Here is a 12,205-nt window from a genome sequence, read left to right on the forward strand (position 1 = left end):
TAAACATCCTTCAGGATGCTGCTGAAAGTGTTAGATGTGTTGCCAAAGATCCTCAAGCTGTTATCCATAGGCGTCTATGGATTCCAAAGATGCTTCAGATTGAGAGCAGGGTGAAGGGAAATTGGGGAAAACAGAAGATCTAGTTAAGCTGCACTTAAAGCAAGTGCTGACCCCTCCCCACTCCTCTTCCTCTCCACTAGCATACTCTGCTGTTAGGTGACCTGGCTTTTTAGGCACTCCTTAATACAGAGTTTAGAGCTGACAGGGAAACACGTATAAGGCTGATGTTTTACTTTTAGTTTATACACACGTTTGTCAATCTCTCTGTTTATATCTAACTTGTCAGAACTGTAGAGATTTAAATAGCTCTCATGTGGTGCCTGATACATGTCATTAAATGCTCAATAAAGAGATGTGCCTGCCCTTTTGTCTTCTTCCACCTCACAACTGCCGCAGCATGGTTCTCTCCTGCTATTTAGGCGACACACTTGTTCAGCTCTTCGGTGATTGCTAACAAGGCCGGCATTGCACACTTTCTCCACCTGTGCCTCTGGCCACCATGGCAATGCTCACATAAGAAGTGCATGATTGTTCCACGCTCTCTTGGCTAAGAAGCTCTACTGGGAAGGAAGCAGCCATACATACAACTGGGAAATGGGTGGCACAGAGTGCAGTGCATAACTAAACACCATAAGCTAAGCCAAGCATTCTGGAGTGGAGACTCTGGCTAAACACCCGTGGTGGAAGCCTCTCTCCTTTTCTCTTAATCTAGGCAGATCAGGGCTGTGGGCCCTATTTTAGTTTGGATTTTTGGCCCAGCTTTCTTCTGAACAGGCCTTTGTGTTGAGACAGACACCGGACTAGAGGCTCTCACCTGCAGGCTTGCTAACCTCCCAGTCCCCCAGTCCCCCCTGGTACTGGCCCAGCATTGTGTGAAGGAGGACAACCTCCAGTCCCATGAAGCATGGACTGCAGGAGGTGCTAGACCACAGACATGTACCGTACCTCCAGCTTCTCGTGGTAGAATTCTCTAGTGGTATAATTCAGGGTAGCACGATTCGTGTTTTCTCCCATGAGCCTTTTGCTGTCGCTGGTCTCCTCACTGATAATGCCAGGTTTTTTACCTTTGCTTTCTATTAGGTATCGGAATTGCTTCTTCCTGCAGAAGATGGTAAATGGGCTCAGAGTTACTTATGAGACTGTGTGAAATTTTTGCTGACTTCAGAGGGAGTACACGTTTTATTAAATGTCAGATCTGTGAGTCTGAGCAGTAAGTGTCCCAGTATTTCAACTAATTAAGGTATTTGATGCACATTATTTGCTTTGTTCGAGACACGGTTTCACTATTGTAGCTCAGGCTGGACTTAAACTCCCACTCCTACTGACTCAGCCTCCTGAGAACTAGGTTTATAGGCTTGTGACGTGCGCTGAGCCCCACCACAGCCTTTCGTTCTGTGACTGCTGATCATCAACACTAACAATCTCAAACATTTCTACAACGAGAAAAGAACTCTACCTCAACAGGAAATGATACAAAAGGTAAATCAAAGCTTAAGCCAATTAAAGGTGCGAAGAACCGAGCCACACAGTCTTTATAGCTATAAGGTATATTAGTTTGCTCATATAACCACATTCATAGCTTCATAGCTCACAGTTCCTTTATTTGCCTGAGCTGTGTTCCTAGCTAGAAAATCAAATCGGGTGTGGAGTTAATTTCAGCAAAATCAAAACAGAAAGCAGCGAAAAACCCACAGGTGCTGGCAGGAGGCTACGTAATGGCAAGAGGCACTGTGGGATACAAAGGGACACACCAAAGAAGTAGGAGCATCACAGAGCTGTCGTCCAGAGTCCCACCCAGCCTCCTCCAACACATGAACTTAAGACATGAACCCTGGAAACAGGAACCATGGAAGAACAAAACTAAATGGTTTGTTCTCTTGGAACAGAAAAAATTTAAACTTTTTTTCTTTTTCTCATTTAAAAGTATATTGATGTATTTTTAGAAATTTGGAGACGTATAAATTTTGAAAAATATAAGTAAATAGTCTACAGCTTATAATTCTATATAAACATCTAGTGTTTGCGTTCGACATATTTCAAGACAATGATAATTCCTGTGACTGAATGGAAGTCAGTTGTGATGCAGATCACAATTTTGCTCAGCATGCATTTTTTTTTTGTTTTTGGTTTGTCTAGACAGGGTTTCTCTGTGGCTTTGGAGCCTGTCCTGGAACTAGCTCTTGTAGGCCTCAAACTCACAGAGATCCTCCTGCCTCTGCCTCTAGAGTGCTGGGATTAAAGGCGGGTGCCACCACCACCTGGCTACTTAGGGATTTTTCTAGGTTCTCAAAGTCAAGTCTCTTTTATTACTTTCTAGTCATCCTCATCTTTTAGTAAACACACTAAAGACATGTACGTCATTTCCTCTCAGTGCAGTTTTGGCCATAACCCACAGAGTTCTAGATGTTATATGCGCTCATATATTTAGTATTTCAGCTTGAATTTCTTCCTCAGTTCAAAAGAGTTTAAATACACTTAAAGTACAGTATGACACACAGCACAAAAGTGCTGGAACAGGACCCACTACTTTGTATACTAACCTAAAAATCAGTAAGAAAAGAGAGGACTTCCAAAATACTTTTGAAAAATGAGAATATTTTAAAAAGAGCAATAAAAATAGAACAAAAACTAAAAAAGAATTCAAGCAGCACACACACATATGCAATTAAAAAAATCTTTATACTTTGCATGCTTTTGGCCCATTTTCCCATTCAACACTTACAGATAATTGATCTTTTACAAAACAACAAACAAAACCCAAAAAACTAAAAGCAAATATTTAAAAAGTATACAGATTATTTCTGAACTATATACCCTATTTCTCAAAAATTGGAACCTGCCACACAACTGTCCTATGCTTGATGCTTCCTGTTCTGGAACATCACAACCTGCTCTAGCTCCATTTCTTTGCTGTGACAGACACCATGGCTGAAAGCATCTTTGGGAAGAAAAGGGTTTATTTGGCTTACACACCCAGGTCTCAATCTGAGGCCAGTTGGGACATGAATGATGTGGGATTCCCCTCTAAATGCTGTGGTTACCATTAATGAATAAAGGAACTACTTTGGACCTATAGCAGGGCAGAACTTAGGTGGTGGTGGGAGAACTAAACTGAATGCTGGGAGGTGGAGTCAGGAGAAGTCATATAGTCCTACCAGACTATATGGCCTTTATGGTCTGCACAGTCTTTATGGCGATACATAGATTAATAAAAATGGATTAAATTAAGATGTAAGAGTTAGCTAATAAGAAGCTAGAGTTAATGGGCCAAGCAGCGATTTAATTAATACAGTTTCTGTGGGATTATTTCAGGGCTGGGTAGCTGGGAACCAGCAAACAAGCAGCCTCCTCCAACACATGAACTTAAGACTTGAACCCTGGAAACAGGAACCATGGAAGAACAACACTAAATGGTTTGTTCTCTAGCTCGGCTAGCTTTCTTGTATGCATGGTGACCTTCTTATATCAATCATCAGTCTAGGCAACTCTCATAGACATGGCCACAGGTCAATCTGATTCAGGCAACTCTTCAATTGATGGTCGTTCTTCCCAAGTGATTCTAGGTTGTATGGAATCAGAGATAAACAATAGGACACACTACTGTTTCATATAGGAACTGCTAATCATTTTTGAAGTTACAAGTAGTTGGTACTAATGTACATTCACTATTTTGTTACAGACACAGTTTGTGATGGATATCCTTGGACATATATTCATGTTCATGTAATATAATGTTTAGAAAGAATTCTGCTCAGTGAAAAGCTTTAGTCAACAGACATGGCCACTGAAAACACATTAGGTAGCAGTGAGTTGCTATGAAAAGAACCACAGCACTGGCCATCACTGCTCAGCACATAGGACCCACCTGACTACAGAGCATAAGTTACACCCACAAAGGTAGTTCATTATTTTAAAACTTGCATGGCCATAGCATTGAATGGAGTCAAATGGGCTCATCTTTTAAATTTTCCATTATTTTTATTTTAAAGTCTCCTATATTTTATATTTCGGTAACTTTATTGTCTGGGTTTTTGTTATTTTCCCACTGCACCAAGGTAAGTTCTTGGCTATCTCAATTCCTTAGCAACACAGCCTCCTCAGCTCCCCTGACTCCCTGGGCCAGCCATGCCATGCTGACTATGTACTCCTGTTGTTACCACAGAGCTGCACCTCTGTGCTCCTAACTCACTGCATCTCATCAACTTCAGCCTGTAGAATTCTGATCAGAGACAATGACCTGTATGAATAGGGCCTTTAAATACACAGAGATTTTCTTTGAGTTGAAGATGTATTCAGCCTCTACAAACATCCCATACACATTTGGATACTTTTTCACAATCTGACTTTTTATTCTGAATATTTTAATCTGAATATTTATTCAGAAGAGTATAATTTTCACTGATTTCTATCTAAACTATCACTTCTTAATTCAATACCTCCTCCTCAAGATTTTTGTACACCCCTCAAGTATTTTCGTATATTTATGTGGGGGGGGGATGATGTGTGTGTATGTGTGTGAGAGTGTGTGTGTGTGTGTGTACCTGAGTGCATCTGTGTGTGTGTGCACGTGTATGCGTGCGTTGTGTGTGTGTGAGTGTGTATGTTGTATGTGTAGGCCAGAAGTTGACATCTGGATGTCTTCCTCAGTTGCTTCTTCATCTTATGTTGAGACAGGCTCTCTGGAGGTTGCCCTTGCAGATGGACAGCGAGCTCCTACTCTGTCTGCTTCTGTTCCTCGACTCTGGGGTTGGACACATGCTGCCGTACCCAGCTCTTACATGGGTCCTGGGGATCTGAGCCAGGCCCTCAAGGTTATTCAGCAAGCACTTTACTCTCAGGATGCTTTTACGTCACAACAGTTCAGTGGGTTGTAGACGGGATTTACATTGATCAATAAAATGTGCTTGAGTAAGATTTGAATTCATAACCAAACTGTTCTGTTTATAATTCCTTTTTAAAAATTGATCTCTTTCTCCATATTCTAAACCTAAAAATCCCCTACTCATTCCCAAAGAAGTATATTAAACAGGAAGTCCTTCCCAGTGTTCTCAAACATAGCTAGTCTCTACCCCAGCCCTCTTGCTACACCCAAAGAATCATATTCTAATTGTTTATGTGCACTTTAGCTATTATTAGACTCCAACTACATATTCGATTATAACCACAGGAGAAAAAGGACTCAGTTTAAATAGGGCCAGGGACAAGCTAAGCCTGGACTTCACTGTCTGCATGACACACCGTGTACAGCTTAGAGGCATTTCTAGTGCACAGCTGACAGCATTTCTAGTGCACAGCTAAGAGGCATTTCTAGTGCACAGCTAAGAGGCATTTCTAGTGCACAGCTAAGAGGCATTTCCAGTGCAAGTAGAATCTAAAAATTTGGGCTTGCCTGGCATCTCCCAGAATTGAGATCATGCGGTACTGAGGCAACTCAGAAGATACCACATAGGCCAGGATTCCAAAGAGCCACTCAGCCATTATCATATCATTTTGTGTCACCTGAGAAGAAATGGCAGAGAAGGGTCAACAATGACATTGCTTCTTAGCTTCGTATAACAAACACAGATCCAAAGAAATGTCTGGATTCCACGTTTTCTTTTAGCACAGGAAAAGACCCTTCCCTGGGCTCTACAGGAGTCTTCACTGAGATTCTGCTTTTTTCCTTAGACCAGTTACAAAGGAGAAGCTGAAGTGTGACTCCCGGAAGCTGACTTGGGGCTGACCAGTCAGCTCTGAACTTAGAACTCATGATTCCTGAGGACTGTGCTTGAGGTACCTTAAATCCTTACAGGATGTTTTTCTTTTTCTTTATTCATGTTTGTGTATTTGTGGTATGCATGCATGTATGTATGTATGCATGTTTGCAGGTGTGTGGGCACCTGTGCATGTGGCTGCGTGTGCGCCTCTTGGAGGTCCAAGGCTGATGTCAGTAATACATTACATTTTGAGGCAGGGTCTCAGTCAAACCCAGAGTTCACTGACACACACACTCTCCCAGACGTATTACTCAGGATCCCACCTCTGCCTCCAAGACTGGAATAACAGGTGGTATTTATGTGGATTCTGGGGATCCAAACTCGAATCTTCTTGTTTGCTTAGCAAGCACTCTAACAGATGAGCCATTTCCCTGTTCTCTTAAAGAATATTTTTAGCTCTATTATCATGACATTAAAGATATGGATTTTAAAAAGTTAATATAAAACAGGGTAGCCTGCATTTCCAATATGTTGGCTTTTCTACACAGTGTAATTTGATTTACCAACCAGGACCAGGCTGTCTCCTCGGACTACTTGGCAACATTTGGTCTGGTTAGGGGTGATACTGACATCTAGTGCACAGAGCCAGGGATGCTGCTAAGTGTTTTAAATGCACAAAAGAACTGCCACAATGGTTATCTGTGCCAGTGTGAGCAGAGCAGACGTTGAGAAAACCCTTGTCTTTGTGTAAGCAGTTTTAGATTTAAAAACGAACCAAAAAAGCCACCAAGAGGTCTCCATCTACTTATTTGTTTAGAGAGAGTGTGTGTGTGGTGTAGGTGTGTGTGTTCACGTGTGTAGATGTACGCTCACTCATGCACGCACACACAGGACAGAGGTTGGTGTTGAGTGTCTCCCGTGCCGCTCTCAATCTGCTGTCTATGAGTCAGGCTCTCATTCAGCCTGGAGCTTGCACTCTCGGGCAGACAGTTTGGCGAGGAAGCCTCCACAACCTTCCCTTCTCTGTCTTACCCTGCTCTAGGGTTCCACATATGTGCTGCCAGGCCTAGCTCTTACATGGGTTTGGAGGATCTACACCCAGGTTTTCATACTTTTCAGACTGAACCATCTCTACAATGTCCCATGCCTTTTGACCATTAGACAGGGTTTCTCAGCAAACTGCCTGTTTCAGCCTCTCCAGTGTTGGAAGAGCAGGTGTGTGTGTGTGTGTGTGTGTGTGTGTGTGTGTGTGTGTACTTGTGATGATATATGACAGAAGCATCTTCTGACGATAACCCCACAGTTCACATACAATTCATACACACTGTATTCACATCAGTGTAGACTAGTTCTCCCCTATCCTGGATGTTCACGATTAGGGATGCGGCTCCTTGAAGCCTTCCTTTAGCTGACAACTAAATTCTCTGGTCCAACACTGTCACCTAGTGGCCAACTCAGGCCACTGCTCCATCTTCTCGCTGCTCATCATTCAATTCTACCTCTAGCTCCACCACGCTGCTACAGAAGGGGAGGTATAAACCTAGCATATATGGTATAAGACGGCAAGACTGCGGGGGCAGGCAAATCTTTTAGGGTTTTAATAAAATATCAAACAACCATGACACTGAGAGTTTCTAAAAGCTATACTAGAACACAGCATTGGTTCTGTTTAATCCCCTGTACAATTAACAATACTTCTTAGGGTGTTGCAATTGCATAGTAACGCACATCAGCAGCTGGGTAAATCACTACGTACAGCTAATTAGCACACCCAGTAATGAGGAAGAAGCCTTCACCCACATTCCAAAGAACCTGCGTATTGTATTTCCAGACTCATTCTGAAAACCCTCTAGCTAATTACCAGACCCTATTAGAGCTACAAGTTCTGTCCCATGCAGTGCTGAAGGGCACACAAGTCTGCATTAGACTCCTGTAACCAGCAGTGGGACTGTCAGTCATTTGAAGGTTCCAGGCTTTCCTGGTACTTTAACAGAAGGCTGACACCAAGGCCCTGGGCCTACTATGGATGAGGTATGGTATGGCTGCTTTTGACACTGACCTGCAGATCTCCATGCTACCAACAATATGCTGGGTTTTTGCAGGTCTGGCCAGGGGGAGCTGTGGGGTCCTAGTTGGGAAGCAATACTAAGCCAGCAAAGCAGACTACAGTTCATCTTAATAGGGAAGTCTACGGAACCTCAATGAACACCACAATGAGAATAACAACAGTTTGAAGATGGCTTCCCTTTGTGAGGTTATTTAGCTCCAATAGCGACAGAAGCATAGTTTCCTCTCCTCCGCCCCAAATTAATATCTAAAGAGAACACAGTCTTTGAGTAGCTGGGGGATTAGCCTTGGGACAAACTCAGAAAAACCAATCTAAAAATAGCTTTCCATTAATAATTTTCCAGTTATTCAGCTCAGACCTGTGTTATCCCACACCATGCTACAGCAGCCATGACAACTATTAATAGAGCAGTCCAGATGTGAGCTGAAATTTTCTCTTTCTACTTTATTCCTCACTTCTTTATTAGTGGACACTACTTTATTCCCGTCCTCCTTTGTATGCCATAGTCTGTAGAGCATTTTGAAAGATAAAAGTTTGCCTTACCTACAAAAGTAGCATTTTTTTCCTTTTGAAAATGTCATTTTCTTTCAAAGTTTTATTTCTCTGAATGCTCACAAACATCAGGAAAAGTAGTTACTATTCACCAGGAAAAAAAAACATCTGTTCACTGTGTCAGATGCAGTGCTCGTGGGCATGAGTGTGAGCGTGTGAGTGTGCAGTGTGTATGCATATGTGTGCATGTGTGCACACGGGTTGCCTGTATATGTTTTTTTTTCTTTTTAATACTCTGAACGCTGTGATTTTATTTTAAGAAACAGTGTTTCTGCACAGTTAATCACATATCACAATTAATTTCCATCCAGGGCGGTCAAGTGGAAGCTCATTCTGCAGTCTGTTTTGCTTCTGCTTACCTCTGTTCCATTTATTTTCTGCATGCCGAAGTGGCTGAGCCTAAACAGCACGTAGTATTTCCAGAGTGTAAAGTTGACCACTGGGTTTCCCTGAGGATCAACTGGTCAACCCGACGAAGCTGTGCTAGGGCATTGAACTGCTGCAGCATTACAAGATTGGTCTCCTTGAATTTAAGGTGCTGCAATAACAAACGAAACACAATGTCTGCGCTTGGAGTTTAAACACCTTAAATACCAACATCAACATGTTGCAGACCATTTCCCATGGAACTCTGTAAGTTTCAGGCTTAGAAAATACATTTTCAGTCACATTAAACCAATGGAATGCTCTAAGTTCATTTAACTTCAATGTGCCTAATCCATCAACCATTGATGGCATCTATACAAAATTGCAAAATGTATAATATTAAACTATTTTCTCCCTTAGTTACTGAGTTAAGTGAGCAATACTGACTCTGTTTTTGAATGGTCTGATGCCCTAAAAAACTATCAACATATAGTTCAGTTGTAATTAATAAAAATCAATCAAGTCTTCCTCCCTAAATTGAAACAAGAGTGATAAAAAGAAATTATGCTTTAGACACAATAGCATATTGGATACTCTACAGATAGGGTCATTTGTGTTATTCCCAAAGCAGGAACCTACTATAAAAGCCGACCTGAGTGGCAAGTGGAGAATCAATAAAGCTCCTTGATCCAGTTCAAAATTTTTGCTCTGTAAATAGAAATGTAACATTATGGTTCTGCTCCAGTTCAAAACTTGGACAGCACTTGACTTTTGCTCCATGCGTTTTCACTGAGGGTTTATTCTCTGCCCTTGTCTGTTCCCTGAACAGCAAGCTGGGACTTGGGTTCCCATCCAGGGCTTCATGCCTCAGAGTAATCATAATTACACACTGGCAATTTTGTTTCCTCCTCCACAGAGTGAGTTCATGAAGCTAAAGAGCATATTCTTCTCATCTGGAGACTCTCGGGTCCACTAATGGGATTTTTACAGCATATTAATCAATTGTGAAAGATCTTCAATGGTTTTTAAATGCTAGGGTCAAACAGTAAGCCTGACAGATGATTATCCCATTGGTTTATTAGATTTATTTCACAGGTACCAGTGAACTGTTTGTTACACACCTGTCTATTCATTAACAGATTAGCTAATGACATTTGTGATTCAAAGTGAATATGCAACTAAGAAAATATTCACAATTACTTTTAATGCAATCCTTAATTTATATCAAAGGATTAAGAGGGGCAATGATTAAACACCCCATGAGTAGTGATGTGGACTAGCTTAGCATTAGAAAGGTAAAAGCCAATAATGGGACAGAATTAGAAAAGAATTACTTCCATCTATTGTGTTTTGCCAGCAGAGCAGAATGATTCCTGCTGACACAGGACAGAGGACAGCAGTCAGCATTTGATGCACTGAAAGGGAGACGTATGGATGGCACACACACTCACAGCAACAGCACCGATAGCGGTACACTGCAACACCGCTCACTGCTCAGAGCTTCTTGTGTGCATCAATCCTGCTGCATGTACCACAGTGGAACCAACATCTAGCAGTACCCAGTAAATATCTCTTGAAATAATAAACCACGAAGACTTTCATGAGTATCTGTTAAATCTCTATAGGGCGCTGTAGAATGGGCAGACAGACAGAATGAAGGACATGGACACACAGCGGGCACTAACAAGGCTAGTCAGGGAAGACAGAGACATGCAGTCAGAGATGAAAGGAAAAAATGTCATTTGATGTGGTGGTGCCTCATGGCCACAGCAGCCAGAAAAGTGTAGGCTTAATGTCAATTCAGTGGAGAATTAGCTAGATACCAACGTGATGAGCAAACCCACGGGGACGTAATCTTGTCCCACATCACATTTTTAGGGTGGTTTAACTTTTCTTCTGCCATGTGAGTAAAAGATTAGGAATATAGCAGAGTGATGGTGGCGCACGCCTTTAATCCCAGCACTCAGGAGGCAGAGGCAGGCGGATCTCTCAGAGTTTGAGGGCAGCCTGTTCTACAGAGTGAGTTCAAGGACAGCCAGGGATATGCAGAGAAACCCTGTCTCAAAAAATTGGAATATAAACTCTAAAGTAAAACGTCTGTGAGTATAAGGCTATTATTTTGTGTACACTTTTGGCAAGCATGCTGTTGGGGAAAAAAGTGAAAAACTAAATAAGCCTACAGTTAGGATGCTCTAAGATAGTCAGGAAGCTGAGCCAAAGGGAGCTCCAGCTGCTGCAGACCTCATGAAACACGTGGCTGCTGGGCTGTAGCCAGCCTTGGCCTTCCCCGGAAGACACAGAGGAGCTGTTCCCTGGGACACACAAGGCCAAGCCAGTTAATGATGAGGCTGCTGGGTTGGCCTCACCTCAGGCCACTGCTTACTAATTTGCTTCCCTAACAAGGCATGCTCAATTTCCATAAAAATGATTTTGAAAGCACACTGAACAATGTTTATATGTTGGAGAGTATCCTTGCATGAATGATAGAGGTATGTCCCATCCTTTTTAGTTGGAGACATAATATGCACATATCAGTTTATTTATTCACTCATCAAACACCTCCCAGAAGGCTGCTATGTACAGAGTTTTGTGCTAAGTCTTCGGGCACAGCTGACTAACTCATCTGTATTTGATAAGGACAGTTAGCATAGAGCACACACACCTTTTCCTTTTGATATATCAAGACTATTGCATGTAAAGCCAAATTATGGAGCTCTACTTCCCCAAACACCATGGCTATAATCCTAACAACCAAGCCATATAATTTCTAAACTGAAATGACCTCATTATGTCATTGAACTAATCAGTAGGATTTTGCAGAGAGCTTATTATGTGTGTGCCATACTGTGCTAGGCATTGGAGATATACAAAGAAATCAAGATATACCTGCCCTCAAATATTTTCCAGTCTGGATAGGAGATTTAAAAGAAGGTAAGCATGGACATTAAGTATGATGTGCTAATTGTCACTGAGTGGGTATTTCAACCTTATGCTATGGAAACAGAAAAATGAACGACAAATCCCTGTAGGGGAAGAAGCTGGGTCTCAAAAAGAAGCAGTCTTTAAACTGACCCTTGAGTCATGGGCACAGTGTTTTACCAGAAGCAGAGAAGGAGCACGAGGAAAAGGGGGGGGGGGGTAGAAGCCTATGCTGAGCAGTGGTGGGAGCTCAGTTCCAGTACGACTGGAACCCTGGGACACGGGTCTGTAACCCAGAGAAAGGAGAACGGCGAGGGAAGTGAAGCTGGAAAGTCAGATACCATCCCATAGCTATGAAGAACAGAAAAGGGTTTTTAAACAAAAAGGGAAACACCGTATCTAGTGAGCTTGGAATTTAGCTCAGAAATAGAGCACTTTCATGTCTGAGGCCCTGGGTTCAATCTCCAGAAATATGCACATATACAAGAATGGAAGGAAGGGAAGGAGGGAGGGAGGGAGGGAAGGAGGAAGGGAGGGAGGGAGG

The 12,205-nt window shown here is 42.2% G+C and overlaps 1 pseudogene; it reads right to left on the reverse strand.

Annotated features, from left to right (window-relative positions):
* The window catches only part of LOC106144376, an 80,964-nt pseudogene extending 72,011 nt beyond the window's left edge, over positions 1-8,953 (reverse strand).
* Positions 8,954-12,205: the final 3,252 nt, after the last annotated feature.

This window comes from Microtus ochrogaster, unplaced genomic scaffold, assembly GCF_000317375.1.
Source record: "Microtus ochrogaster isolate Prairie Vole_2 unplaced genomic scaffold, MicOch1.0 UNK33, whole genome shotgun sequence".
NCBI lineage: Eukaryota > Metazoa > Chordata > Mammalia > Rodentia > Cricetidae > Microtus > Microtus ochrogaster.